This window comes from Mustela lutreola, chromosome 1, assembly GCF_030435805.1.
Source record: "Mustela lutreola isolate mMusLut2 chromosome 1, mMusLut2.pri, whole genome shotgun sequence".
Taxonomy (NCBI): domain Eukaryota; kingdom Metazoa; phylum Chordata; class Mammalia; order Carnivora; family Mustelidae; genus Mustela; species Mustela lutreola.
This window is the reverse complement of record NC_081290.1, coordinates 29,162,206-29,188,436: the sequence shown is the minus strand read 5'-3', so window position 1 is coordinate 29,188,436 and position 26,231 is coordinate 29,162,206. Positions and strand designations below refer to the sequence as shown.

At 36.3% G+C, this 26,231-nt stretch overlaps 1 protein-coding gene across 5 annotated transcripts in view; it reads right to left on the bottom strand.

The window, feature by feature from the left end:
• The window catches only part of LOC131824398 (cytochrome c oxidase subunit 7B2, mitochondrial), a 163,992-nt gene that overhangs the window by 21,177 nt on the left and 116,584 nt on the right, over window positions 1-26,231 (bottom strand). For 2 of the 5 annotated variants that reach the window (XM_059162238.1, XM_059162227.1), the window contains one exon: window positions 25,692-25,801. The exons of the other annotated variants lie outside the window; for them this stretch is intronic. The gene's annotated coding sequence lies outside the window, so the exon portion shown is untranslated. The remainder of the gene's footprint in view (window positions 1-25,691; window positions 25,802-26,231) is intronic. 5 annotated transcript variants of the gene reach the window in all.

Genomic DNA, 26,231 nt, shown 5'->3' with positions numbered 1-26,231 from the left:
CCCCTAAGATCAGGAACAAGACAAAGATGTCCAATTTCATCACTTTTATCCAACATAGTACTGGAAGACCTAGACACAGGCAATCAGAAAAACAGAAAGAAACAAAGACATCCAAATTGGTAGGGAATAAGTAAAACTTTCACTATTTGTGGATAACATGATACTATCTATATACAGAATACTAGAAAGACTCTATCAAAAAAACTACTATAACTGATACACAAATTCAGTAAGGTGGCAGGATACAACATCAATATATAGAAATTTGCTGCATTTCTATATACTAATAATGAAGCAGCAGAAAAAGAAATTAAGAAAATAGTCCCATTTATAATTATAACAAAAATAATAAAATACCTAGGAATAAACCAAGGAGGTTAAAAATCTGTACTCTAAATGTTATAAAGCACTGATGAAAGAAATTAGAGACAACAACAAAGAAATGGAAAGACATCCCACACTCACGGATTAGAACAACAAATATTGTTAAAATGTCTATACTGGGGCACCTGGGTGGCTCAGTCTGGTTAAGCTTCTGCCTTCAGGTCATGATCCCAGGGTCCTGGGATTAAGCCTCATGTCAGTCTCCTTCTCCCTCTGCCACGCCCCCTACTTGTGCTAAAATGAACAATATCATTAAAAAATAAATATATAAAATGTCTGTATTACCCAAAGCAATCTACACATTTATTGGAACCCTTACTAAACTATCAATGGCGGGGAGCCTGGGTGGCTCAGTGGGTTAAAGCCTCTGCCTTTGGCTCAGGTCATGATCCCAGGGTCCTGGGATCGAGCCCCACATCGGGCTCTCTGCTCAGCAGGGAGCCTGCTTCCTCCTCTCTCTCTCTGCCTGCCTCTCGGCCTACTTGTAATCTCTGCCTGTCAAATAAATAAATAAAATCTTTAAAAAAGAAAAAAAAAAGCTATCAATGGCATTTTCACAAAACCAGAATAAAGAATCCCAAAATTTTAATGGAACTACAAAAGATTCTGAAGAAACCTTGAAAAAGAAAAACAAAACTAGAGATGTATTACAATTCCAAACTTTAGGATATTATTACAAAGCTTTATTAATCAAAACAGTATGGTACTAGCACAAAAAACAGACACAAAGATCAACAGAATGGAATAGAAAGTGCAAAATAATCCCCATTTATATAATCAATTAATCTTCAACAAAGGAGGAAAGAATATGCAGTTGGAAAAAGTCTCTTCAATAAATGATGTTGGGAAAACTGAACAGCAACATGAAAAGAATGAAATGGACCACTTCCTTAAGCCATACCCAAAAATAGACTCAAAACAAATTGTAAACCTAAATGCAAGACCTGAAACCATAAAAATCCTAAAAGAGAGCACAGGCAGTACTTTCTCCAACATCAGCTGTAGCAACTTCTTTCTAGATATATCTCCTGTGACAAGAGAAACAAAAGCAAAATAAACTTTGGGACTACATAAAAATAGATTCAAAATCACAGCACAGCAAAGGGAACAATCAACAAAACCAAAAGGCGACCTACTGAATGGGAGAAAATATTTGCAAATGATATGTACAATAAAGGGCTAGTAACCAAAATATATAAAGAACTTACACAACTCAACCCACAAAAAAACAAATAATCCAAATAATCCAGTTAAGAATGAACAGACATTTCTCCAAAGACGACATACAGATGGCCAACAGAACCATGAAAAAATGTTCTACTCGTCAGGGACATCCAAATTAAAACCACAGTGAGATAGCACCTCCCAACTTCAGAATGGCTAAAATAAAAAAATAAAGAAAGAACAAGTGTTAGTGAGGATGTGGGGAAAAATGAACCTTTGTGTACTGTTGGTTGAAATAACACACACACACACACACACACACACACACACACATACACAGTGGAATATTATCAAGCCATAGAAAAGAATGAAATGTTGTCATCTGCAATGACATAGATGGATCCAGAGAACATAATGCTAAGAAAAATAAGCCAGTCAGAGAACAAGAAATACTCCAAGATGTCACTCATATGTAGAATTTAAGAATTGCCATTTGCAATGGCATGCATAGAGCTAGAGAGTACTATGCTAAGCAAAATACGTCACTCAAAGAAAGATAAATACCATATGACTTCACTCATGTGAAATTTAGGAAACATAACAGATGAACATAGAGGGAAAAAAAAGACAAAGCATAAAACAAACAACTCTTAACTATAGAGTACACACTGAGGGCTGCTGGAGGGGAGGTAGGTGGGGGGAAAGGGTTAAATGATGATGTATTAAGGAGGGCACATGTTGTAATGAGCCCTGGGTGCTATACGCAAGTGATGAATTACTAAATCCTACACCTGAAACTAATATTACACTGGATATTAGCTAACTGGAATTTATATAAAAACCTGGAAGAAAAAAAAGAAAACAAAATGAACAAAGGGAAAAAAAGGGAGACTGAGACTAACCAAGAAACAGACTTTTAACTAAAAGGAACAAACAGATGGTTTCTAGAGGGGAGGTAGGCAGGAGGATGGGTGAAATAGGTCATCAGGTTGAGGAGTACACTTATTTTGATGAGCACTGAATATATGGAACTGCTGAATCACTAAAGTATAAACTTGAAACTAATATAACACTAGATTAACTACACTGGAGTTCAAATTTATAAATAAATAAATGTAAAAAAATAAAATAAATAAAAACTAATTATAGTAAAAGAAGGAAGGAAGGAAGGAAGGAAGGAAAGAGGGTCCAGTTTCAAACAACTACTAAATGAACCCTGGCCATTTCCTCAGCTACCATCCATTCTTCTTACACTATATCCAGTCTCCATCCCATCATTTTACATAAATAGGTAATACAAAGGTCATTAATGGCCTCTCTGCCCCTTAAGTGGACATGTTAAACCATCTGTCTTGACTTTTCAGCTAAAATAGCACCAATGATGCATCCTCCTCTGGAAACTTTCTCTTCCATTTAGCTTCTAGAATATTCCCTTAGCTTTCTATCTTTATGGCTACTTCTTCTTTACAAACCCATCTTCCTCTAACAGGTTCTTAATGTAAAAGCTCTTAAATGCCATAGGTTTTTTCACTTTATATGCTCTCTAGTTATTCCTAAACAAGCTTAATTATCATGGGCAATTAGCTATCTCCCAAATTTGATCTCCAAATATAAATCATTGTCTTCATTCAAGGGCACTACATGAAAATGCCTTCATAGCATCTCTCTTAAGATAATTCAAACTCTAAGATATTCAAAGATAATTTGATGTCTATAAAATCAATAGGCTAATGGTATACAACCATGCTCTTCCATTCCTAACCCAGCAAATACCACCTCCATCCATCTAGTTGAGCAAATAAAAGTTAGAAATCATTCTTCTTTAGATACCTTCAATTCCCCAAAAATATTTAATACACCTTTGGATTCTTTTTTCACCCTAAAAACAGCTCATACCTGCTAAACTCTCTGCAAATTGTCTCCATGATGGCCCAAATTTCCTTCATATGCTTTCCTCAAATGGTGTTCCCATAATACCTCCGCCATCTTGTACCCCTCATCTATTCTCCCAACTGCTCACAAGTGTTTTTTTTTTTTTTTTATTTTCCCCAAGTTTATTAAGGTATAATTCACATATAGCTGTGTAAACTTAAGGTGTACAATGTAATGACTTGGCATATACTCTGTGAAATGACTACCACAATAAAGTTTGTTAACACATCCATTACCTCATATGGCTATCATTTTGTGTGGTGCTTTATGGGGTGTGTGGTAAGAACAAGAGTACTGTTGGTTATAATTATATATTGGAACCCTAGAACTTATAACTGGAAGTTTGTACCCTTTGACCTACATCTTCCTATTTCCTCTCGTCCCTGGCACCCATTAATATACTGTCTCTAAAAGTTCAGTTTCTTATATATTCCACATAAAAATGAGATCATCCAGTATTTTTCTTTCTCCATCTGACTTATTTCATTTAACAACACATTCCAGGTTCATTCATTCTGTCACAAATGGCAGGATTTACTTCTTTATTACAGCTAAGTAATTTTCATTACAAACATATACCACATTTTCTTCTGTACCCGTTTATTCATCATCAAATAATAGGTCTTTTCCAGGTCTCATGAATAATGCTCCAGTGAACATGGGAGTACAGATACAGGACTCAAGATACTGAGGCTTCATTTCCTTTGGATATATACACAGAAATGGGATTACTGGATCATATGGTAGTTCTATTTTTAACTCTGAGGAACCTCTATACTTCTTTTCATAATAGCTATACTAGTTTACATTCCCACAAACAGTGCACAAGGGTTCTCTGTTCTCCACAACCTTGTCAACACTTGTTATCTCATCTTTTGATAATAGCCATCTTAACTGGTTTGAGGTGTATCTCACTGTGGTTTTCAATTGCATTTCACAGTTGATTAGTGATACTGAGTAACTCTTCATGTACCTATTGGTCATTTGGATGTATTCTTTGGGGAAAATGTCATCTATTCAGGTCATCTGCCCATTTTTAAATCAAGTTATTTAACTTTTTTTCCTACTGACTTGTAGAAGTTCCTTATATATTTTGGATATTAACTCCTTATCAGATATATGATTTTCAAATACTTTGTCCCATTCTGTAGGTTGACTTTTCATCTTGTTTCTTTTGTGTGCAGAAGCTTTTTAGTTTGATGTAGTCGGACTTGTTTATTTTTACCTTTGTTGCCTTTTAGTGTCAAATCCATAAATCATTGCCAAGACCAATGGCAAAAGCTTTTTACCTATGTTTCCTTCTATGAGTTTTATAGTTTCAGGTCTTACCATTAAGCCTTTACTCCACGTCAAGTTAATTTTTGTGAGTGGTGTAAGGTAGGAGTTCATGTTATTCTTCAATATGTGGATATCCAGTTTTCCCAATACCATTTATTGAAGAGACTGTTCTTTCCCTATTGTGTGCTTTTGGTGCCCTTCTCAAAGATTAGTTGACTGTCTATATGTAGGGAGACAGTTCTCTACTGGGTTTCTGGGTTTTCTATTTGCTTCCACTGGTGTATGTATCTGTTTTCATCTGTTTTTATTACTGTATCTTTGTAGTATAGTTTCGTTTTGTTGTAGTTGTTGTTGTTGTTTTTGTAGTATAACTTTAAATCAAGAAGCATAAAGCTTTCACCTTTGTTCTTTTTCTTCAATATTACTTAGCTGATTGTGGTCTTTTGTGGTTTAATATGAGTTTTAGGATTGCTTTTATCTATTTATTTAAAAATTTGGTACAGATTCCATAAAATCTGTAGATTATCTTGATGGCATGGACAATTTAACAATATTAATTGTTCCAAGCTATAAACAAAGGACATATTTTCATTTACGTGTGTCTTCTTCAGTTTCTTTCATTAATGTCTTACATTTTTTTGTTGTACAGGTCTTTCACCTCCTTGGTTAAATTTATTTCTAAAAATTTTGGCTTTGATACTACTGTAAATAAGTTTGTTTTCTTAACATCTCCTCCCAAAAGTTTATTAATGTCAGTGGATAGAAATGCAGCTGATTTTTGCTTATTGGTTTCATATACTGCAAATTTACTGAATTAGTTCTAACAGTTTTTTTGGTGAAGTCTTTAAGGTTTTCTGTCTATAAGATTCTATTATTTGCAAATGGAGATAACTTTATCTCTTCCTTTCTCACTGAATGTCTTTCATTTCTTTTTTCTTGCTTGATTGCTCTAGCTATGACTTACAGTACTATGTTGAATATGAATTGTGAGAGTGGGCACTCCTGTATTACTCATAATCTTAGAGGAAAAACTTTCAAACTCTCAATACTGAGTATGTTAGCTATAGGCTTATCACGTATGGCCTTTATTATGTTGAGGCATATTCCCTCTATAGCCAATTTCTTGATTTTTTTTCTTTAACTGTGAAAAGATGTTGCATTTTGTCAAAATTTCTTCTAAATCTATTGAGATGACAATATGGTTTTTATCCTTCATTCTATTAATGTGATTTATTATATTACTGATTTATTTATGTAGAATCATTCTTCACAACTGATGTTCTATATGCAGAAATATGCCTGTATCACATCTATACTGAAAGACTTTTGTTATACTCTTTGATGATTTACTTTAAAAATACTTCAATGCACAACAAAATACTAGCCAATAGGATTCAACAGTACATTAAAAAGATTATTCACCACGACCAAGTGGGATTTATTCCAGGGCTGCAAGGTTGGTTCAACATCCGCAAATCAGTCAATGTGATACAACACATCAATAAAAGAAAGAACAAGAACCATATGATACTCTCAATAGATGCTGAAAAAGCATTTGACAAAGTACAACATCCCTTCCTGATCAAAACTCTTCAAAGTGTAGGGATAGAGGGCACATACCTCAATATCATCAAAGCCATCTATGAAAAACCCACCGCAAATATCATTCTCAATGGAGAAAAACTGAAAGCTTTTCCGCTAAGGTCAGGAACACGGCAGGGATGTCCATTATCACCACTGCTATTCAACATCGTACTAGAGGTCCTAGCCTCAGCAATCAGACAACAAAAGGAAATTAAAGGCATCCAAATCGGCAAAGAAGAAGTCAAATTATCACTCTTCGCAGATGATATGATACTATATGTGGAAAACCCAAAAGACTCCACTCCAAAACTGCTAGAACTTATACAGGAATTCAGTAAAGTGTCAGGATATAAAATCAATGCACAGAAATCAGTTGCATTTCTCTACACCAACAGCAAGACAGAAGAAAGAGATATTAAGGAGTCAATCCCATTTACAATTGCATCCAAAACCATAAGATACCTAGGAATAAACCTAACCAAAGAGGCACAGAATCTATACTCAGAAAACTATAAAGTACTCATGAAAGAAATTGAGGAAGACACAAAGAAATGGAAAAATGTTCCATGCTCCTGGATTGGAAGAATAAATATTGTGAAAATGTCTATGCTACCTAAAGCAATCTACACATTTAATGCAATTCCTATCAAAGTACCATCCATCTTTTTCAAAGAAATGAAACAAATAATGCTAAAATTTATATGGAACCAGAAAAGACCTCGAATAGCCAACGGGATATTGAAAAAGAAAGCCAACATTGGTGGCATCACAATTCCGGACTTCAAGCTCTATTACAAAGCTGTCATCATCAAGACAGCATGGTACTGGCACAAAAACAGACACATAGATCAATGGAACAGAATAGAGAGCCCAGAAATAGACCCTCAAATCTATGGTCAACTAATCTTCGACAAAGCAGGAAAGAATGTCCAATGGAAAAAAGACAGCCTTTTCAATAAATGGTGCTGGGAAAATTGGACAGCCACATGCAGAAAAATGAAATTGGACCATTTCCTTACACCACACACAAAAATAGACTCAAAATGGATGAAGGACCTCAATGTACGAAAGGAATCCATCAAAATCCTTGAGGAGAACACGGGCAGCAACCTCTTCGACCTCTGCCGCAGCAACATCTTCCTAGGAACAACGCAAAAGGCAAGGGAAGCAAGGGAAAAAATGAACTACTGGGATTTCATCAAGATCAAAAGCTTTTGCACAGCAAAGGAAACAGTTAACAAAATCAAAAGACAACTGACAGAATGGGAGAAGATATTTGCAAACGACATATCAGATAAAGGACTAGTGTCCAGAATCTATAAAGAACTGAGCAAACTCAACACCCAAAGAACAAATAATCCAATCAAGAAATGGGCAGAGGACATGAACAGACATTTCTGTAAAGAAGACATCCAGATGGCCAACAGACACATGAAAAAGTGCTCCATATCACTCGGCATCAGGGAAATACAAATCAAAACCACAATGAGATATCACCTCACACCAGTCAGAATGGCTAAAATCAACAAGTCAGGAAATGACAGATGCTGGTGAGGATGCGGAGAAAGGGGAACCCTCCTACACTGTTGGTGGGAATGCAAGCTGGTGCAGCCACTCTGGAAAACAGCATGGAGGTTCCTCAAAATGTTGAAAATAGAACTGCCCTATGACCCAGCAATTGCACTATTGGGTATTTACCCTAAAGATACAAACGTAGTGATCCAAAGGGGCACATGCACCCGAATGTTTATAGCAGCAATGTCCACAATAGCCAAACTATGGAAAGAACCTAGATGTCCATCAACAGATGAATGGATCAAGAAGATGTGGTATATATACACAATGGAATACTATGCAGCCATCAAAAGAAATGAAATCTTGCCATTTGCAACAACATGGATGGAACTAGAGCGTATCATGCTTAGCGAAATAAGTCAAGCAGAGAAAGACAACTATCATATGATCTCCCTGATATGAGGAAGTGGTGATGCAACATGGAGGCTTAAGTGGGTAGAAGAAGAATAAATGAAACAAGATGGGATTGGGAGGGAGACAAACCATAAGTGACTCTTAATCTCACAAAACAAACTGAGGGTTGCCGGGGGGAGGGGGTTTGGGAGAAGGGGTTGGGATTATGGACATTGGGGAGGGCATGTGCTTTGGTGAGTGCTGTGAAGTGTGTAAACCTGGTGATTCACAGACCTGTACCCCTGGGGATAAAAATATATGTTTATAAAAAATAAAAATAAATAAATAAATAAATAAATAAATAAAAATACTTCAATGCAAATAGTTTGACGTGTGTATAAATTAACCTTAGTTTTCAAAGGTTTGTTAGTTAGAATTTAAAGTACACTAACCAGACATCCACACTTCAGGGATGGTTACACATGCACCAGAAACCTAACTAAAAAAAATATAATCAGAGGGTTTGTTAATTAACCTAAGGGATGTTAGAATTTTTTTTTTTTAATAGATGACTGGTATTCAAAATACATGGTTAGCTAGAAAGGTTTTATCAGGCCTAATGTTGCTGCATAAATAAAAACTGAGACTCTCGTAAGCATAGCAGCCTGATACAGCCCTTTGGATCTAGAGTTCTATTCGTCCTAAGTTTCTCCACTGTACTCAATTCTGTTATCTAATTTAACTATCTGAGTAGCTGCCCCTGACATTAGAAAGATTTGCTTTAATGTAAAAAGTGTGCTAAAATGCCTTAGAAAGTGCCTGAACCTAAGTTCTTGTATTTCTTGCTGCTTAATTCCATATATTTATCAAAACACATCTAAGAATTTCTTTCATCAAAATACCATCTAATATTAAGGCCCATTAGGCACACAACCTACTCAAACTACTAGAGTATAAAAACATTAACCAAAATGACATGACCAATGGTTGAAAGTCAATTTTTTTTAGGCCAGGACACAGTACCACATAAGTTTCCTTTTTAAGGAGGAGCAAAAATAAATCACCTATATTTATATATTTAATAAGTTGTCTTTAGTAGTCATGTAATCACTAGATATTGGAATTTACTGCTTTTAAGATAAAGACTAATATCTTTAACATGATTGCCCAGGTTGTTTGGGCTGGCATTTAAAAAAAAATATGGTGTTGCTTGCATGGCTTAAACATCAGAATTTTATTTTCTCACAGTTCTGAGGCTGGAAAATTCAGGATCAAGATCTGTCAGGGCTCAGTTTCTGGTGAAAGTTCTTTTCCTGACTTGGAAATGGCTGCCTCTTTGTTGTCTTCACATGGAGGAATCTGAGCAAGCTTAATGTCTTCTCTCTGTTCTTACATGGAACTAGCTGTAGAACATGAGGTACCCATCCATATGACTGATTAAACCATTACCATCTCCTCACTTGCCTTATTTTCAAACATAGTTACATTGCAGACTAGGGCTTCCACATTTGAATTGTGGGGATACAGAAACATTCAGTCCACAACAATGGCCTATAATAAGACTTTTATGATTCTTGTTCACTTAATAAGCAACATCTCACACGAATCTCTTCACTTTCTGCATTCTAGTTACAGAAACACTCATTTCTTCTCTCCACTGAGTTCCTTCTCATAGCAGGAAATTCTAACTCATTCCTCTGTTATCAACTCAAAGTATTCTGAGAAAGACTTTATATTCCCTCATTTATTGTTTCAACTAATTAAAAGCAATAAATTAGGTCTATGTCATGTATCATTTGGAATTTTACTAAAGTATACATACAAATTTGTTTACTGGTGGTGGTGGTGGAGTGCATTGCATGCTCTTTAATGAGTATATGTCTGCTTTAGAATCCACCTCTTACATCAATATTTTATAATCTTTTTTTAAATTTATTTTTTATTTATTTTCAGCCTAACAGTATTCATTATTTTTGCACCACACCCAGTGCTCCATGCAATCCGTGCCCTCTATAATACCCACCACCTGGTACCCTGACCTCCCACCCCCCACTCCTTCAAAACCCTCAGATTATTTTTCAGAGTCCATAGTCTCTCATGGTTCACCTCCCCTTCCAATTTCCCCCAACTCCCTTCTCCTCTCTAACTCCCCATGTTCTCCATGCTATTTGTTATTCTCCACAAATAAGTGAAACCATATAATTGACTCTCTCTGCTTGACTTATTTCACTCAGCATAATCTTTTCCAGTCCCGTCCATGTTGCTACAAAATTTGAGTATTCATCCTTTCTGATGGAGGCATAATACTCCATTGTGTATATGGACCACATCTTCCTTATTTATTCGTCCATTGAAGGGCATTTTATTATCTTTTAATGTCCATCAGAAAACACAGAAGTTAGTTATCATCTTCATTTTAGAGCAGACAAAAATGAGAAAATTTTATGTGATGCTATTACTTGTAAATTTGAGTATTTATTGAAATAGCTGTAAAAGAATGCATTATTAGCCCTTACGGAGCTTACAAAGCTCAGTGGGGGAGTAAATCATTAAAAAATCACTATCTTTTATAATTATACTAAGTGATAAATTCCATAAAATACTGAGTATTATAAAAATGGGAATAGAAGAGTAATGTTAATATTCTTTAGGCAGAAAAAATTTCTCTGAGAGAAAGACATTTAGGGTGAGACAATACAATGATCAGAAAGAAATATTCCAGTATAAGAGGCAAAAATTAACTCTAAGAAGAAGATGCAATACACATGGAGGCCCTGAAGAAGAAACTGAAAGAAGCTCAGTGTGTCTGAAGCATTGTGAACTAGAGAAGCTAGCAATAGGTAAGTTAGAAAAGGTCGACAAGAAATCAGGAATGCAGAACCTTACAGGACTCAAAGATTTTGCATTTTATTTGTAAGTATAACGCTTCATTGTAATTTCACTATACAACTATTTCTTATAATACTATTTTATAGAAACTGAGGTAATATTTATTCAAGCAAAGTTTGGTTAAAAATATGTTTATAACAATTTAAGATAAACTAGTATAGATATACTTTTTCCTAATGTTCTAAACTGAGAGTCAAAGAGCACAGAAAATCTAGACAAGTAAGTAGCTGCATGGCCCTTGGAAAGTTGTCTCCCTCTCTGTCTCAATTAGCCATTATCTTGGCCATATACTGGGCAGGAGTTACATTAACAGTAAATTCATGCCTCTACATATGGTCAAGTGCTTAAATGTGCAGACAGTCTGTGTTTTGTTTTGTTTTGTTTTTAAACTGGTCAGTTTCATGTATTTCCAATCTCTAGATGTGCAGGTAACAAAGCTGAAATTATATGGAGAAAAGAATGAAGGGACTTTCTACCTCAGGAGGAAAAAAAGTAAATTATAAGAATTTACTATGGTCCATACTATGTATGGACCCAAAACTTCTTCCTAGTGTGATTCTGACTAAAATTTCTATTTGTAGTAACATGGCAAGACATATGTAAGTATGTTTATTCTCAAAGCAGAGGTTCAGTGATAAAGGAATCAAGACAATGCAGCAGTTTTAACCAGCACTTATTTTGAGATCTGTTCCTCAAAAAGTGAACTTGAACTTCAGTTTTCATGATTTCACTATGTGTAGAAACTAGTAACCAAAACTCAAACTTGTTTAAGGCAGGAAACCTATCTTCTTATAACAAGGCAGGAAATGTATCTTCTTATAACTAAGATTCCAAAGGGTTGTATCTTTAGGGAAAGTGTAGACCAGAAATAACCCACTCTGTAGAAAACTGCAAGAAAACTAATTATCTTAAACCTTGAAACTGCCTGGAGAACATTGGTTAAAAATGGTGATTACGATTTTGGAGCCACCAACTGGCCCTCCTGCAGGTTTTACAGCCCAATTTCACACTGTCTTGGTAGTCTGAAAGCCCTCAAGTTGAGAATATAGAGATTCTAGAGTTACAGAAGTAACTGTAAATCCTCTCCAGAAGAACACACTTCTATCCCAGATCTCACAGGATTCTGCAATTAAAAATCTAAGGAAAATGATCAGTTTATAGAGAAAGTACTAATTATAAAGGAAACAAGGCACCAAGGGCAAGATCCAGAAGAAATAATAAAATAAACAGACTTACAAAAGTATTTCAGATATTAGAATTATCAGAGACAGACTCTAAGATAAACATATTTATTATATTCGAAGTTTTTAAAAACTTTGTAATATATTCTGTGAATAAGAAACTACAAAGAATGACTAGAAGATTTGAAAAGGAACCAAGTACAATTTCTAAAAATATAATTAAAATTTAAAAAATCCAATGAATGGTTTTAATGGCAGTCACAGCTAAAGAGAGAATTACTGAACAAGATAGTAAATCAGAGGAAATTATTCAAAAGTCAGCTGACAGAAACAAAGAAAAAAATATGAGAAAATGTTTTTGATGTGTCCAGATGCCTAGAAGCAAAGTGAGAATCACACTGGTGAGTATATACAGAAGCAAATTACAGTAAAATATGCCTTCCAACTGGGCTAGGGAATTCCTCCTCCTTTTGACCCTTGAAACCACTCTGAGTCCTAATTTCTCAGTCACTTAAGCTTCCTGCAAATCAAACACAAGAAAACTTCTTGGAAGGCAGGTGAGTTACATATCAGGCTAAGTGTTCTCTTAGAAGTGCCTCAGGTCTTTCTTCATCAGAGCCTTCTTCAGTAGAAAAGGCTTTAAAAAGGATCCTATGCAGGCCAAAGCCAGAGCTCTCTGAAAAATAGCCCTTACCCCTACGTGTACTTTGTCAGCAGAACCAGTAGCAGGGAGCCATCTAAATGGTAGCATCTGGAGTGCAAAATAGTTTCCGGCTGCTTTCATGCAGCCAAGGTGTCCATTAAAGAGCTGGCACAGCTTCCAGAGGCACATTAGAAATGGCCTTTGCTAAATACACTGTCTCGTTTTCCTTCCACATATAGATTATATTGCTTTAATTGGTCCGGCATCCCTACTGTGTTCTCCTGGTCCCAGGACAGGAGAGATGGCTGAACTATTCCTGTATGTGTTACTGTAACACTCTTTCTTGCTGAGGAAGTAAGAATAGAGTTAAGGCTGAGAATACATTTTTCAGAGGTGATTAGTTCCTTTTAGTTTTATGTCTGAATCTGAATGTTTGGACTTGATATCCCAAGCTGTTTGAAACTCAAAGGTTCATTGCTTTGCCCCAGGGAAATAGGGATCTTTGCTAGCCAACATGATGAATTGCTTTTTGTTATGCCCTTCTCAGACCTTTGGAAGTATTACGGATTAAAAATCAAGAGAGCCCAGGAGAAATCAGAAATTCTAACTATAGGTCAGAAGTTGTTGAGAAGAGTGAATTACAAGAGGCCTAAAAATTCTATCATCCATTAAAGCACCATACTGATCTCTTTAATCATGACTGTCATCTGCCTATTGTCTATATTTTTATAAAACCACATTGGTGAGGCTGCAAATAACTATAGGAACAGTATGATCCTGGATGCAGGATCCAGGAAATTCTAGTCTCAGCTCTGCAACTTGATTAACTATGTGACCTTAGCCAGGCAGCAAACTTTCCGTGGTTCATTCTCCTCATATGCAAATAAGAATAATAATAACTATTGTAGTCTAAGGAAAAGTGACTTATAAGAAATTTAATGAGGGGCACCTGGGTGGCTCAGTGGGTTAAAGCCCCTGCCTTCCGTTTGGGTCATCAGATCAATCCCCACGTCAGGCTCTCTGCCCAGCAGGGAGCCTGCTTCCTCCTCTCTCTCTTCCTGCCTCTCCACCTACATGTGATCTCTGTCAAATAAATAAATGAAAAAAAATCTTAAAAAACTAAAAATAAAAAGTTTAATGAGAGGAGGAGGTGGTGACAATAAAATATGGTGTCCAGCAAAGAACAAAAGGGCTCTTAGCTCTTAACTGCATATATCAAAATTTTTTAACAATGCTTGTCTGACCTTTTTTTCCCACTTAATTGTAAACTAATTAAGAATAGGAACTTGGGGCACCTGGGTGGCTCAGTTGGCTGTGCATCTGCCTTCAGCTCCGGTCATGATCTCAGGGTTCTGTTTGACTAAGAGCCTGCTTCTCCCTCCCCCTCTACTGCTCCCCCTGGCTTGTGCTCTCTTGCTCTCTTTATCAAATAAATAAAAACTTTAAAAAAAGAAAAAAAGAATAGAAATTCTTTTAGTCATATTTAAATTCCTAGCTCCTATGGAGTATCTTACATATAAAAGTTCTCAATAAACATTTGCTGCATGAATGAATTCTAATAGAGCTAAGTCAAGATAGGAATCCAGACATAGGGCCATACTGGAAAAGATAAAGATATGAGGGAGTAAGAAGAGTGTTATGCATTACAGTTTGTACATGTCTTTTCAGTTAAATGAAAATACACACACATACATGTACATGATAGCTGTACACATATATATAATACATACATATAATAGCTATATATAAAATATTTACATAAAATATGTAATATATACATAAAATATCTTGTATCAATTTTTCTTTTTTTTTAAACGGGTATAACTTCATGAACTTAAAGGAGACACATTTCCCATTTTCCTATTTGTGTATGTGCTTAGCAGTGGGGTGCGGTGTGCATGTGTGTTCTTTATGTTAAATGGTTTAATAGCAGACCCAAGGTTAGAATCTTATTTCTACCAGTAGTGACCCAAGTAGTCTAGTGGGTTCTAAAATTTTCTTTGATGATATTTTGCAGAGGACTACAACATGTAGTACATATACAAAATAAGGTCTCTTATCTGCTCCTGACCATCTTTATCAGAGTTCATGAACATGATCATAATTTAACCAAATTTAGTCGTTATTTAGTCAGACTTTATGTACTTACATAATTATCCCCCATCCCTACCAAATCATAATTTATTAACTTAAGAGGCAAGAGCTCCAGCACAAGGCAGGTACAGAGTTTATGTTCTATAAGACTTCTTAAATTAAAAAATCAAAGTTTCAATTATATAGACTAAGGATAAAACCATCAAAGAATTCAAATGTCATTTGTATTTGAAGTTACATACATATATGTGTATACATAAACATATATGCATTTACACATAAACACAAAACAAAAAGATGACTGACTTTAGCAACAAACTGATTCTCTACCTAGGCTTTAGTAAAGCATATTTGAATCTCTTGTATACCCTGATTATAACTTTACAATATGAGGAAGGTAATTCAAACTCTTGTAGGATATTAAGGAAGACAAAATAATTTAGAATTAACAATATATCCAATGACAACGCACTCAGGTCAGCTTCACTTACATGAGTCAGTTGAAGTCATCTGAAAGATTACCTTTCCAAAACTGTTTTCCTTTTCAAACTGCTACTATGCCAGAATTCTTAAGCATTTATTTTTACTATTTAGTATCTTTAAGTGTTTATTTTAAGGCAGTATTACTTAATTTCCTCTCTGCTTAGATGCTATCAACTTAACAATTATTTACAGATAAAATAAAATACTGTCACAATAAGTGTACATTAAATACATTAAATGTATTCATTGTTTATTAGATAAATTTTAGAAATGTTGACACAGAAAAAATTCAAAATAATAAAATTCCTTTTTCACTTAAAAGAAAAAGGAACAGAACAGTCAGCTATTTTAAGTATCTGAGTGATCATAATCCAGTACCTGATCTTTATCCTCACAAAAATTCCTTCTTTCATCCAGCAACTTATGTGGATTGTTTAGGTTGCATATGTTCAAATCATACTGTCCAAATCTCACAGACTGACACATCAGGATGATTTACTGTTAATAACCACTTAGTCCATTATCCAGGGTAACTATCTCCTACAAACAAAGACTCTAGGAAAACAAATTATCTAAGGAGTTTGTATGGTGAGCTTTAAGTAAGATTTATAAAACTTTTTTTTTTTAAAGTAGCTAGACAAAAAAAAAAAAAAAAAAAAAAAGTAGCTAGACAAATAATAGAAAAGTGGTAAAGGGGCTGAAGGTTTCCTGAGAGTCAGGTTGGCATTTTTTACACTTGAGCAAAAATATATGTATTTTTTTGTTTTCTTAAAACACAGGAAATACAATGTCCATTTGTAAGCTGATTTGATTTTCCATTCTGACTCATGGGCACAGAGAAATATTCCTCTACTACTACAAAGAACACCCATGGTGTAAGCATGACAGAAAAATGAGAATGAACACTAAGCTTTAGTACTGAGAGAAACAGGCTATGTCGGAAACTACGAACTAATGAAATAATGTTCTTTAATTACACTTGACTTTCATGTCTCGCTGGAACCTGAGCTGTATTTCCAGATCTGATTTTTAAAGAAGAGCTGAATATCCAAGTTATGAATGTGAAATACCCTGATTTTTAAGATATTTGGTTTCTAAATAAGGTGCAGGGCAAACAAAACACATCCAAGGCCATATTCAGTCATGGCCTGCTTCTCTAAGACTTTCATCTAGAGAAATGTTACTATGGTTTGAATATTTGCGCCTCCCCCTTCCCCCTATTTTGAAATCCTAACCCCCAAAGGTAGTGATATTTGACATATAGCATCCTTTGGGAGGTGCTTAAATCTTAAAGGTGGAGCCCTCATGAATGGGATTAGAGGTTCCACAGAGATCTCTAGCCCTGTTCACCATGTGAGGATACGGACACAGTGAGAAGTCCACAGTCTGCAACCCAAAAGGGGGATGCCCCTGACCATGCTGGCACTCTCATCTCAAACTTCTGGCCTCCAGAACTGTTACATATAAGCTACTCAGTGCATGCTATTTGTTATACCAGTCCGAACTAAAAGATGTTTCATCAGACAATGACTACATTTAATTTTATGATCCAGAGAAAGCTAGAGTAACTGGAAACATGTGCTCTCATAATTCCCTCCTTCTGTTGTTCTCTTTGGGCTGACAGGAATTTCTGCTCTCATGCTCTGGTTTTAAGTAATCCATGGATGGCTTATTAACAGCTTCTTTCTAGAAAGTCAGATACAGAATTGGTTAGGTTATACTTTTTATGGATACTTTTCTATTAAGAGGTCCACCCTTTTAATGTTTTCAAATAGCTGTTATTCACTTCTTGGAAGGTGCTTCCAATGTTTGCAAGTGACTCTCTTTGAAAACACCACCTTCCTTACTTATTGGGCTAGCCACACATTTATAACTCATTACCTTAGGGCTTGGTTCTTCTATTCATGGCTATTTTAAAGATTCCGTGCTGGATTTCAAATTTGCCTGACCTTGCCTCAAATTCCGAAGAATTACTTAACTCTCTGTCTGGTTATACTCAGTAGTGCTCCGATGCTCTTATTTACTAATTTTTCATGCATATCATCACCTTTCCACTCTAAATCTTTTGTAGATAGTCTTACTATGGTACAAAGTGAAGTACCTGATGAAAGGGAAGGTGATGGCTGCCTTCTTCTTCTTCCATTGGTAGATTCTGTTTCCCTAATTCCAAGTGGAAAGTATCATTTGTTGGTACTGATGGCTATATGTAGTTTACCTATCTTTTCCCCTTCTATGCTACACACCCTGCTCCTCTTTCATATCTCCATCCATTTCGAAAGCTCATTTTTTACCTATACCTCTTCTCCCCTCAAATTTTATTGTTGGTGGATAAAGATGGTAGCTGATAATAAGCCCTCTTACTGGTGGTAAAGAGACATTTCTCCTAGGGTGAATTCTGCTTCTCCAAAAGAGAAACAATTTGAATGTGTCAGAGATTTAATTAAATGTAAAATTTACATTTTCACTATCAAATCCTCAAAGCAAGTCATTCACTCAGAAACATAAAGCACCATATAAGACAACTTATATTTTCTTTAAATATAAATAAAGATATACATTTTAATTATTAAACAGATCACTGATGTTCCCATACTGCTGAATTAAAATTAGGTTTCTCTAAGTTTTAGTATTCTGATTTGTTACTTCAACTACATAATAACCTCAAGCATAGACATTTTATCTGATACTGCTTGATACTTAAAAATATACTGGGGACGCCTGGGTGGCTCAGTTGGTTAAGCAGCTGCCTTCGGCTCAGGTCATGATCCCAGCGTCCTGGGATCGAGTCCCACATCGGGCTCCTTGCTCAGCGGGGAGCCTGCTTCTCCCTCTGCCTCTGCCTGCCATTCTGTCTGCCTGTGTTCGCTCTCTCCCCCTCTCTCTCTCTGATAAATAAATAAAATCTTTAAAAAAAAAAAATATACTGGAGCAGGGCACTTGAATGGCTCGGTGGGTTAAACCTCTGCCTTCGGCTCTGGTCATGATCTCAGGGTCCTGGGATGGAGTCCCAGGAGCAGGGATGGAGCAGGGAGCCTGCTTTCTTCCTCTGCTGCACCCCTGCTTGTGCTCTCTCTCCTTCTCTCACTCTCTGTCAAATCAATACATTATTTTAAATATATACATATTTATATATATATAAATACACACACACACACACACACACACACACACACACACACACACACACTGGAGGGGTGCCTGGGTGGCTCAGTTAGTTAAGCAGCTGCCTTTGGCTCAGGTCATGATCTCAGGGTCCTGGGATCAAACCCCATGTTGTGCTCCTTACTCCCCAGAGAGCCTGCTTCTTCCTTTCTCTCTGCCTGCCGCTCTGCCTACTTGTACTTGCTATCTCTTTATCAAATAAATAATAAAATCTTTTAAAAAAATAAACTGCAAGTATATCAGATTTGCTAGTCAGATTCTTTGGTATTATTTAAGATGACTAAGAAAAGACAAGTTATATTCTTTATAGGGAAGTATAAATATGACTTCTAGTATGTTATAAAAAGCCCATCTTATAACACTATATTCTGCAAACCAGTTTATCAAGATTTCTGAAGAAAAGTTTTAGTGTTATAGTCATATATTGCTGAAAGAATCATCTCTATTCAGTTTGGTCCTCTAAGGCAATTGCAAGAAGTCACTGTACTTTAGGATGACTTTAACATCTTTTATCATGGAAAGCTTAATACCCAGATTTTAGAATTCCACATTTCCCTGAAGTATACTGCACATTTCTGTGCACTACCTTTACTAGCATAATCTTTTACTGTTCAATGATAAATATACTGTTTAAATGCTTTTGTCTAATTGGGTCATGCTGCAATGAACAACTGCCTGCATTATGTATAGATGTGTAATAAGAAACTCCTGAATAAAGTCTTTTTTCTCCACATACAAAGTAAAATCTGTTATGGCAGCAAGACACATAAAGAGCCAAAACCTTCCATTATTTATGTCTTCAATAACAGTGAATGAGGTTCAATGGGGCAAAAGTGAGACAAATTAGAAAGAACTTTAGAGGTAGATTTTGGCTCAACACAAAGAAGACAATTATAAATATTAAAGCTATCTTAAAAAGAAATAGGCTTCCTTGTCAGGTAGTGAGGTCCCTGTTATCTGAGGTGTTCAAGGAGGCCTGATGGTGGTGGAAAATTCAAATACAAAGAACAACAATGGCCAATATTATTTTCAAATCCCTGTTAAAAGGTGAGAATGCCAATTACCAGCAATTTTAGAAAAGACAGTATATTTACTTAAATGAAAGAACACATATCTAAATATGTATTTGTTGTGTATTAGAATTTTCCTGTGCCCTGGAGATAAAACGGTGACAAAGACATATGTCTGACTTCACGAAGCTTATAGCCCATTGGAGAAAACAACAAATGATTTTAGATAGACTGAAAAGCATATGCCCTTGTTTCTATAAGAGTACAGGGCAGTGAAAGACTACCTTCAGTAGAGCAGCAAAGCCTATGTTTATAGTATTAGAAAAGGAGGAGACAAAATAAGAAGAAGAAGAAGAACTGGGGGGAGAGGAGGAGAGGAAGAAAGTTTTAAGGGAATTTGCACGTGATATTAAAAAACAGCAAAATAACTATAGCAAAAAACACAACTTTTTTGGACTTATTTTACCATTTCCTGGTAAGCTGTTTCCTGAACTAGATCCTGATGGCCATGAGGGGCCACTAAAGAATTTTAAGCTGGAGAGTAGTCTGATGAGACACAGCTTACAGAATAAATAACTGTATGCACAATGTGAAAAAGGGCAGATCTGGTAGTAAGATGAGCACTGTTGAAATAAACTCAGTGGGAAATGATTAAAAATTTAATGTACTTGGCGATGGGAATGCAGAAAAGGGAAGAAGATCAATAAATTAGCCTTTCCTGAATCTGGTGACTGATTAGTTATAGAGAAGAAAGGTAAGAGAAATAATGTCTCTTGGATTTCTGCCTTCTTTCTTCAACTATTTTATTTCAGTAGCTGGAAATAAATAATAAAATTAGCACCTGGACTTTTCCATGCACCCAGGAGATCTAGATCTTCTTACCTAGATCTTACAAAAGCAAAATAGGATTTCCAAGAATTCTATCCGACATATCCAGGGTGTCTCTTGATCACTAATAGCTAACTTAACGTTAAGTGCTATAGACTATTTACTAATTTTTTAACCTACATGTTAAAAAGCAAATAATCTTCAAGAGATGGCAATAAAGTAGTCCTAGTCAACCTTATTTTTAAGTCAACATCACAATTTCCTCTTACTATTTATACCTTTCCCCTGGATGCATATTAATTTTTTTTAATTTTTTAAAGATTTTATTTATTTATTTGAATGAGAGAGCATGAGCAGGAAGAGGAGTAGAGTGGTAGAGAGAAGCAAACTCCTGGCTGAGCAAAGAGCCAAATGTGGGGCTCAATCCCAGGACCCTGAGATCATGATCTGAGCCAAAGGCAGAGGCTTAACTGACTGAGCCACCCAGGTGCCCCCAAAAACAACATTTTAAAGATAAAGACTGCTACATCATCCAAAGTATGATGTATATGTATGTTAGTAAGCTTGTGCCACACAAAAAAAGCTTGTCCTGTATGGAACTAAAGATACTAAACTAGCTTAGGGGCGCCCGGGTGGCTCAGTGGGTTAAGGCCTTTGCCTTCAGCTCAGGTCATGATCCCAGGGTCCTGGGATCGAGCCCCACATCGGGCTTTCAGCTTGGTGGGGCGCCTGCTTCCCTTCCTCTCTCTGCCTGCCTCTCTGCCTACTTATGATCTCTGTCTGTCAAATAAATAAATAAAATATTTTTTAAAAATGCATTTTCTGGATCTGACAATTATACTTTTTTTTTTTTTAATTTACTCCATGGGGGGGGGGGGAACATGAATCTAATAAAATTACCCTACATCAAGAGGCCCTTGTTCCTATGCACAAGGAAATCCATCTGTTGGGCTAAAAGAAAAGGTCATATAATTCACTTAATGTTACATGACTGAAAAATTAAGAGTTTCCAGGAAATCTCTGTTTGATGTTTCACATCTCTATTTCACAATGACTTGGAAATAATCCTGAAATTCAAACATTTTGGTAACCTAAAAGACTGAAGTTTCATTAGAGTTTAAGAAGGTATTATGTCTACAATGGAATATTATGCAGCCATCAAAAGAAATGAAATCTTGTCATTTGCAATGACGTGGATGGAACTAGAGAGTATCATGCTTAGCGAAGTAAGTCAAGCGGAGAAAGACAACCAGCATATAATCTCCCTGCTATGAGGAAGTGGAGATGCAACGGGGAGGGGGGGGGTAAGGGGGTAGGAGAAGAATAAATGAAACAAGATGAGATTGGGAGGGAGACAAACCATAAGTGACTCTTAATCTCACAAAACAAACTGAGGGTTGCTGGGGGGAAGGGGGCTCGGGTTATGGACATTGGGGAGGGTATGTGCTATGATGAGTGCTGTGAAGTGTGTAAACCAGGTGATTCACATACCTGTACCCCGGGGGATAAAAATATATTATATGCTTATAAAAAATAAAAAAAATTATAAAAAAAGAAGAAGGTGTTATGTCTAAATTGGCTTAAGCTGCTCTAACAAAATACCATAAACTATGTAGTTTAAACAGCAGACACTTATTTCTCACAATTCTGGAGGATAAGTCCAAGATCAAGGTGCGATTTGGTTCCCGGTAAGAGTCCTCTTTCTGGCTTTCAATTTTCTGACTTTTCGCCATACCCTCACATGTTAAGAGAGAGAGCAAGTTCTGGTCTCTTCTTGTAAAGACATACTCATCCTTCATGGGGGTCCCACCCTCATAATCTCATATAGATTTAATTACCTTCCAAAGGTTCCACCTCCTATCATCACATTAGGGGTTAAGGCTCCAACATATGAGTTTTTGGGGGAACACAAACATTCAGTTCATAACAGTATATATGAGAGTATATATGAGAGTATATATAAGAGTAAAAGAATATCTCAACATATTCTTTTAACAGGTATTTATTGAACCTACTATATTCTAGGACTACTGTGGATATAGAAAGGACCAAAATAAAGATTTCTGTAGTCTTAAAGCATACATTCTAATTGAGAGAGGGGCAACCAACAAAATAAATCCTATAATGTAACAAATAGTAAACGCTGGGCAAGGGAATGACAATGAGAGTATGTAATTTAGAACTGGGTACTGAAGAAAAGGCCTCACTGAAAAGATGGTATTTATTTATTTGTTTGTTTATTTATTTATTAAGATTTTATTTATTTATTTGACAGAGATCACAAGTAGGCAGAGCAGCAGGCAGTGAGAGAGGGAGAAGCAGCCTCCCCACTGAGCAGATAGCCCGATGCAGGGCTTGATCCCAGGATCCTGGAACCATGACCTGAGCAGAAGGCAGAGGCTTAACCCTCTTAGCCACCCAGGCGCCCCTGAAAAGATGGTATTTAAGCGGAGATTTAAAAGGAAGTAAGACAGTAAACCATATGGCTAACTGAAAGAAAAGACAGAGGCAAAAGCAAGTAAAAAAAGTCCTCAGAGGACAGTGATCTTCATGTTCCATAAACAATAAAGAGGCCAGTGAGGTTGGGTGAAGTAAACAGGAGAGAAAGGAGGTTGAAATTAGAGAGGAAGTAAAAGAGAAGACCAGATAGGGATTTATAAGCCATTTTAAAGATTTGGCCTACCTCTGATTGAGACAGGCCGCTAACAAAGAGTAGTGAGCAAGGAAAGACAACTTCAAATTGTCATTTCAAAATATGACTGCTGTGCAGAAAGAAGCTATGGAGGAATAAGGGTGAAGGAAGGAGGTTCCTTTTAAATCCAAGCAATAACTAATTGTGGCTTAGAGCAGGACAGTAGCGATGAAAGTGGGGAAAAGTGGCAGAATTATGGATATACTTTCAAAGTAGAGCTAACAGGATTTCCTGATTGGAATGTGGGGATGATGATAAAAGGAATCAAGGATGATCCCATGGTTTGCCGGCTGCAGCAAGTGAAAGTGTGGCATCCACAGGGAAGGGGCTGGGAGTATGTCAGGAAAAGAGCAAGAATTTGGTTTTGGATATGTTAGGTTTGAGAAGACCACTAGTTATCTAAATAAAAATCCTCAGTAAACATTCAGACATGTAGGTTGGGAGTACAAAAGAAAGGCTGGGCTAGAGGTAGAAATTAGGGAGTCATTAACACATTGATGGTAGGGCGCCTGGGTGGCTCAGTGGGTTAAACCTCTGCCTTCAGCTCAGGTCATGATCCCAGGGTCCTGGGATGGAGTCCCACATCGGGCTCTCTGCTCAGCAGGGAGCCTGCTTCCCCCCCCCCCACAACCCCCCACCTGCCTCTCTGCGTACTTGTGCTCTCTGTCAATAAATAAAATCTTTAAAAAAAAAACAAAAAACAAACACATTGATGGTATTTTACTTAGCTCTGCAGTAGCAACAACTCTATTCCCCAAATCTCACTGGGCTGCAAAAAGAAATATTTATTTCTCACTCACATTACTTCTTAGTTGCTATTTGGGCTTCATGTTGCACTACTGTTTTTGTTTTCTTATTCCAGCATCCCGCCTGAAGGAAGAATCTCTTTCTGGGATATACCAGTCTTGTTTTATATGACAAAATAAGAGCAAGAGTATTAATAAATAAAGCTTCTGTTAAGACCTGGCAAACTGTCATTTCCATGCACATTTCATTGGCCTAACCTGATCAATCATATGATTAAGCCCAAGAAAGGGGTAGTGACATAACTCTTCCTATAAGGAGGCACGGGTCAGTGTTAGTCACACAGAAAGAGGGAAAGTGTGAAATCTTGTTACAGAGACACAGAATGAAAGAATGAGTGCAATGTTATAATCTATCGCAGATACATAATTGTATTTAAAGCCCCAAGACTAAATGAGATCATCAAATAAGTGAGTATGGAAAAAGAAGAGAAATTATCAAAGACTGAGTCCTAGATCACTCTACCCTTAGAGTGTTAACCACATGAGGAAAAACGGTAAATGAGACTGAGAAAAAGCTACCAGTGAAAAAGAAAAGTGGGAAAGTGTAGTCAACTGAAAGCCAGCTACAGAAAAAATTTCAAGGAAAAGACAACTATTTGTATCAGGTATCAATGATAAGTTAATGTGAACTGAAAAATGACCAGTGAATTTAGCAATATGGGAAGACTCTGGACTTAAGGAAATTTCACTGGAGAAAGAGAGAGCAATAGCCTGAATTCAATGGTTTTAAGAAAAATAGAAGAAGTACAACTGGATGCAGTCAGTACAGATAATGTATGAGAAATTCCGCTTCTAGCAAAGAGCAGATCTGATGACAGTGCATTAGAGACTCAGTCAGCCTCACCTACTAGAGACAAAACCAGAGCTACCCTGGTTTCTGCCCATCTCAAGGCTTGTTTTTTTTTGTTTGTTTGTTTGTTTGTTTGTTTTGTTTTATTTATTTTTTATTATGTTCATTTTCTGATGTAGTGTTCAATGATTCATTAGTTGTGTTTAACACCCTGTGCTCATCATCACAACATGTGCCCTCCTTAATATCCATCACCTGGCAAGCCTTCTTTTTAATCCTTTCCTACATATTCCATGTTTGACTTAGTTCTTTTTTCACTACTAAGCTAATTATAAATTATAATCTATTACCATAAGTGGGGTATATGAAAAACCTAGGGATTGATCTATTGTGTTATCTGTTTTACTGCAAACTGAAATCAAAAGATGAGAGACTATTTGTGTGGAATATTATGACCATATTTAGGATATGTGGTAAACCTATGACTAATGGACCCAACAAAAACAATACAGGTATGCAAACAAAATCAAAATCAAAACAAGTACTTTGGAGACTGGAAATTGTTACGTTTGTAAAACTGATAAAGCCTAATATAGTTGAATGATAGCCAGGTAGCTAGCTGATCTCTTAGAAATATCATTTCATATCAGAAACCTAATGCTTACCAATGATTGAGAAAAATTGCAGTGGCAATTGCAAGGTCAGTCTTAGTGAGAAAGAATCCCTGACTATACCATCACTTCCATGCTCACCCTACTCTGCCACTCTATAAACAAGCTCCCTATGAATAAATCCTGCATTGACAAAGGAAGGAGAATGACTGTACCTATGAAGTGGGTTATCCTATCTACCTGTTTACTTACAGCCTTCTTTGAAGCAAGGTCTTGCTGGTGAAAATCCACATATGCTGGCCCCATTTCATAAGCTCAATTTACATTTTGTTTGCAGATGATATGAACCAAACTCAAATTAGCTTAAGAAAAATAAAAGAAAAAAGAAAAAAAAGAAAAAGATATGGAGTTATTTTCTTAACTGGAAAGGTTGGGGGGGTACCTACATCAGATTATCAAGTAATCAAGCATTATCAATTCTCTGAATTTGTTAGCTTTACTTCTCTCTTTACTACTTCCTCATTCTTTTCCACCAAAGGCCTCTCTTTGGCAGAGGACATCACTGAGACAGTATCATGAACTTATCTTCTATTTCCCAATGTCAGTATATGATATTTCATCAAAAGCTTCTAACTCACTCATCTTAGGTTATATACTCATCCCAATTAAGCCAGACTTCAGTAATGTTACAATCCAGTTCTTTTGGTGCATAGCGGTGCTAGCAGAACCTCATGTGGTAGGAAAGGGGCAAAGTACAAAGAAGAGGGTACTATTATTAGCAAAACGCATATG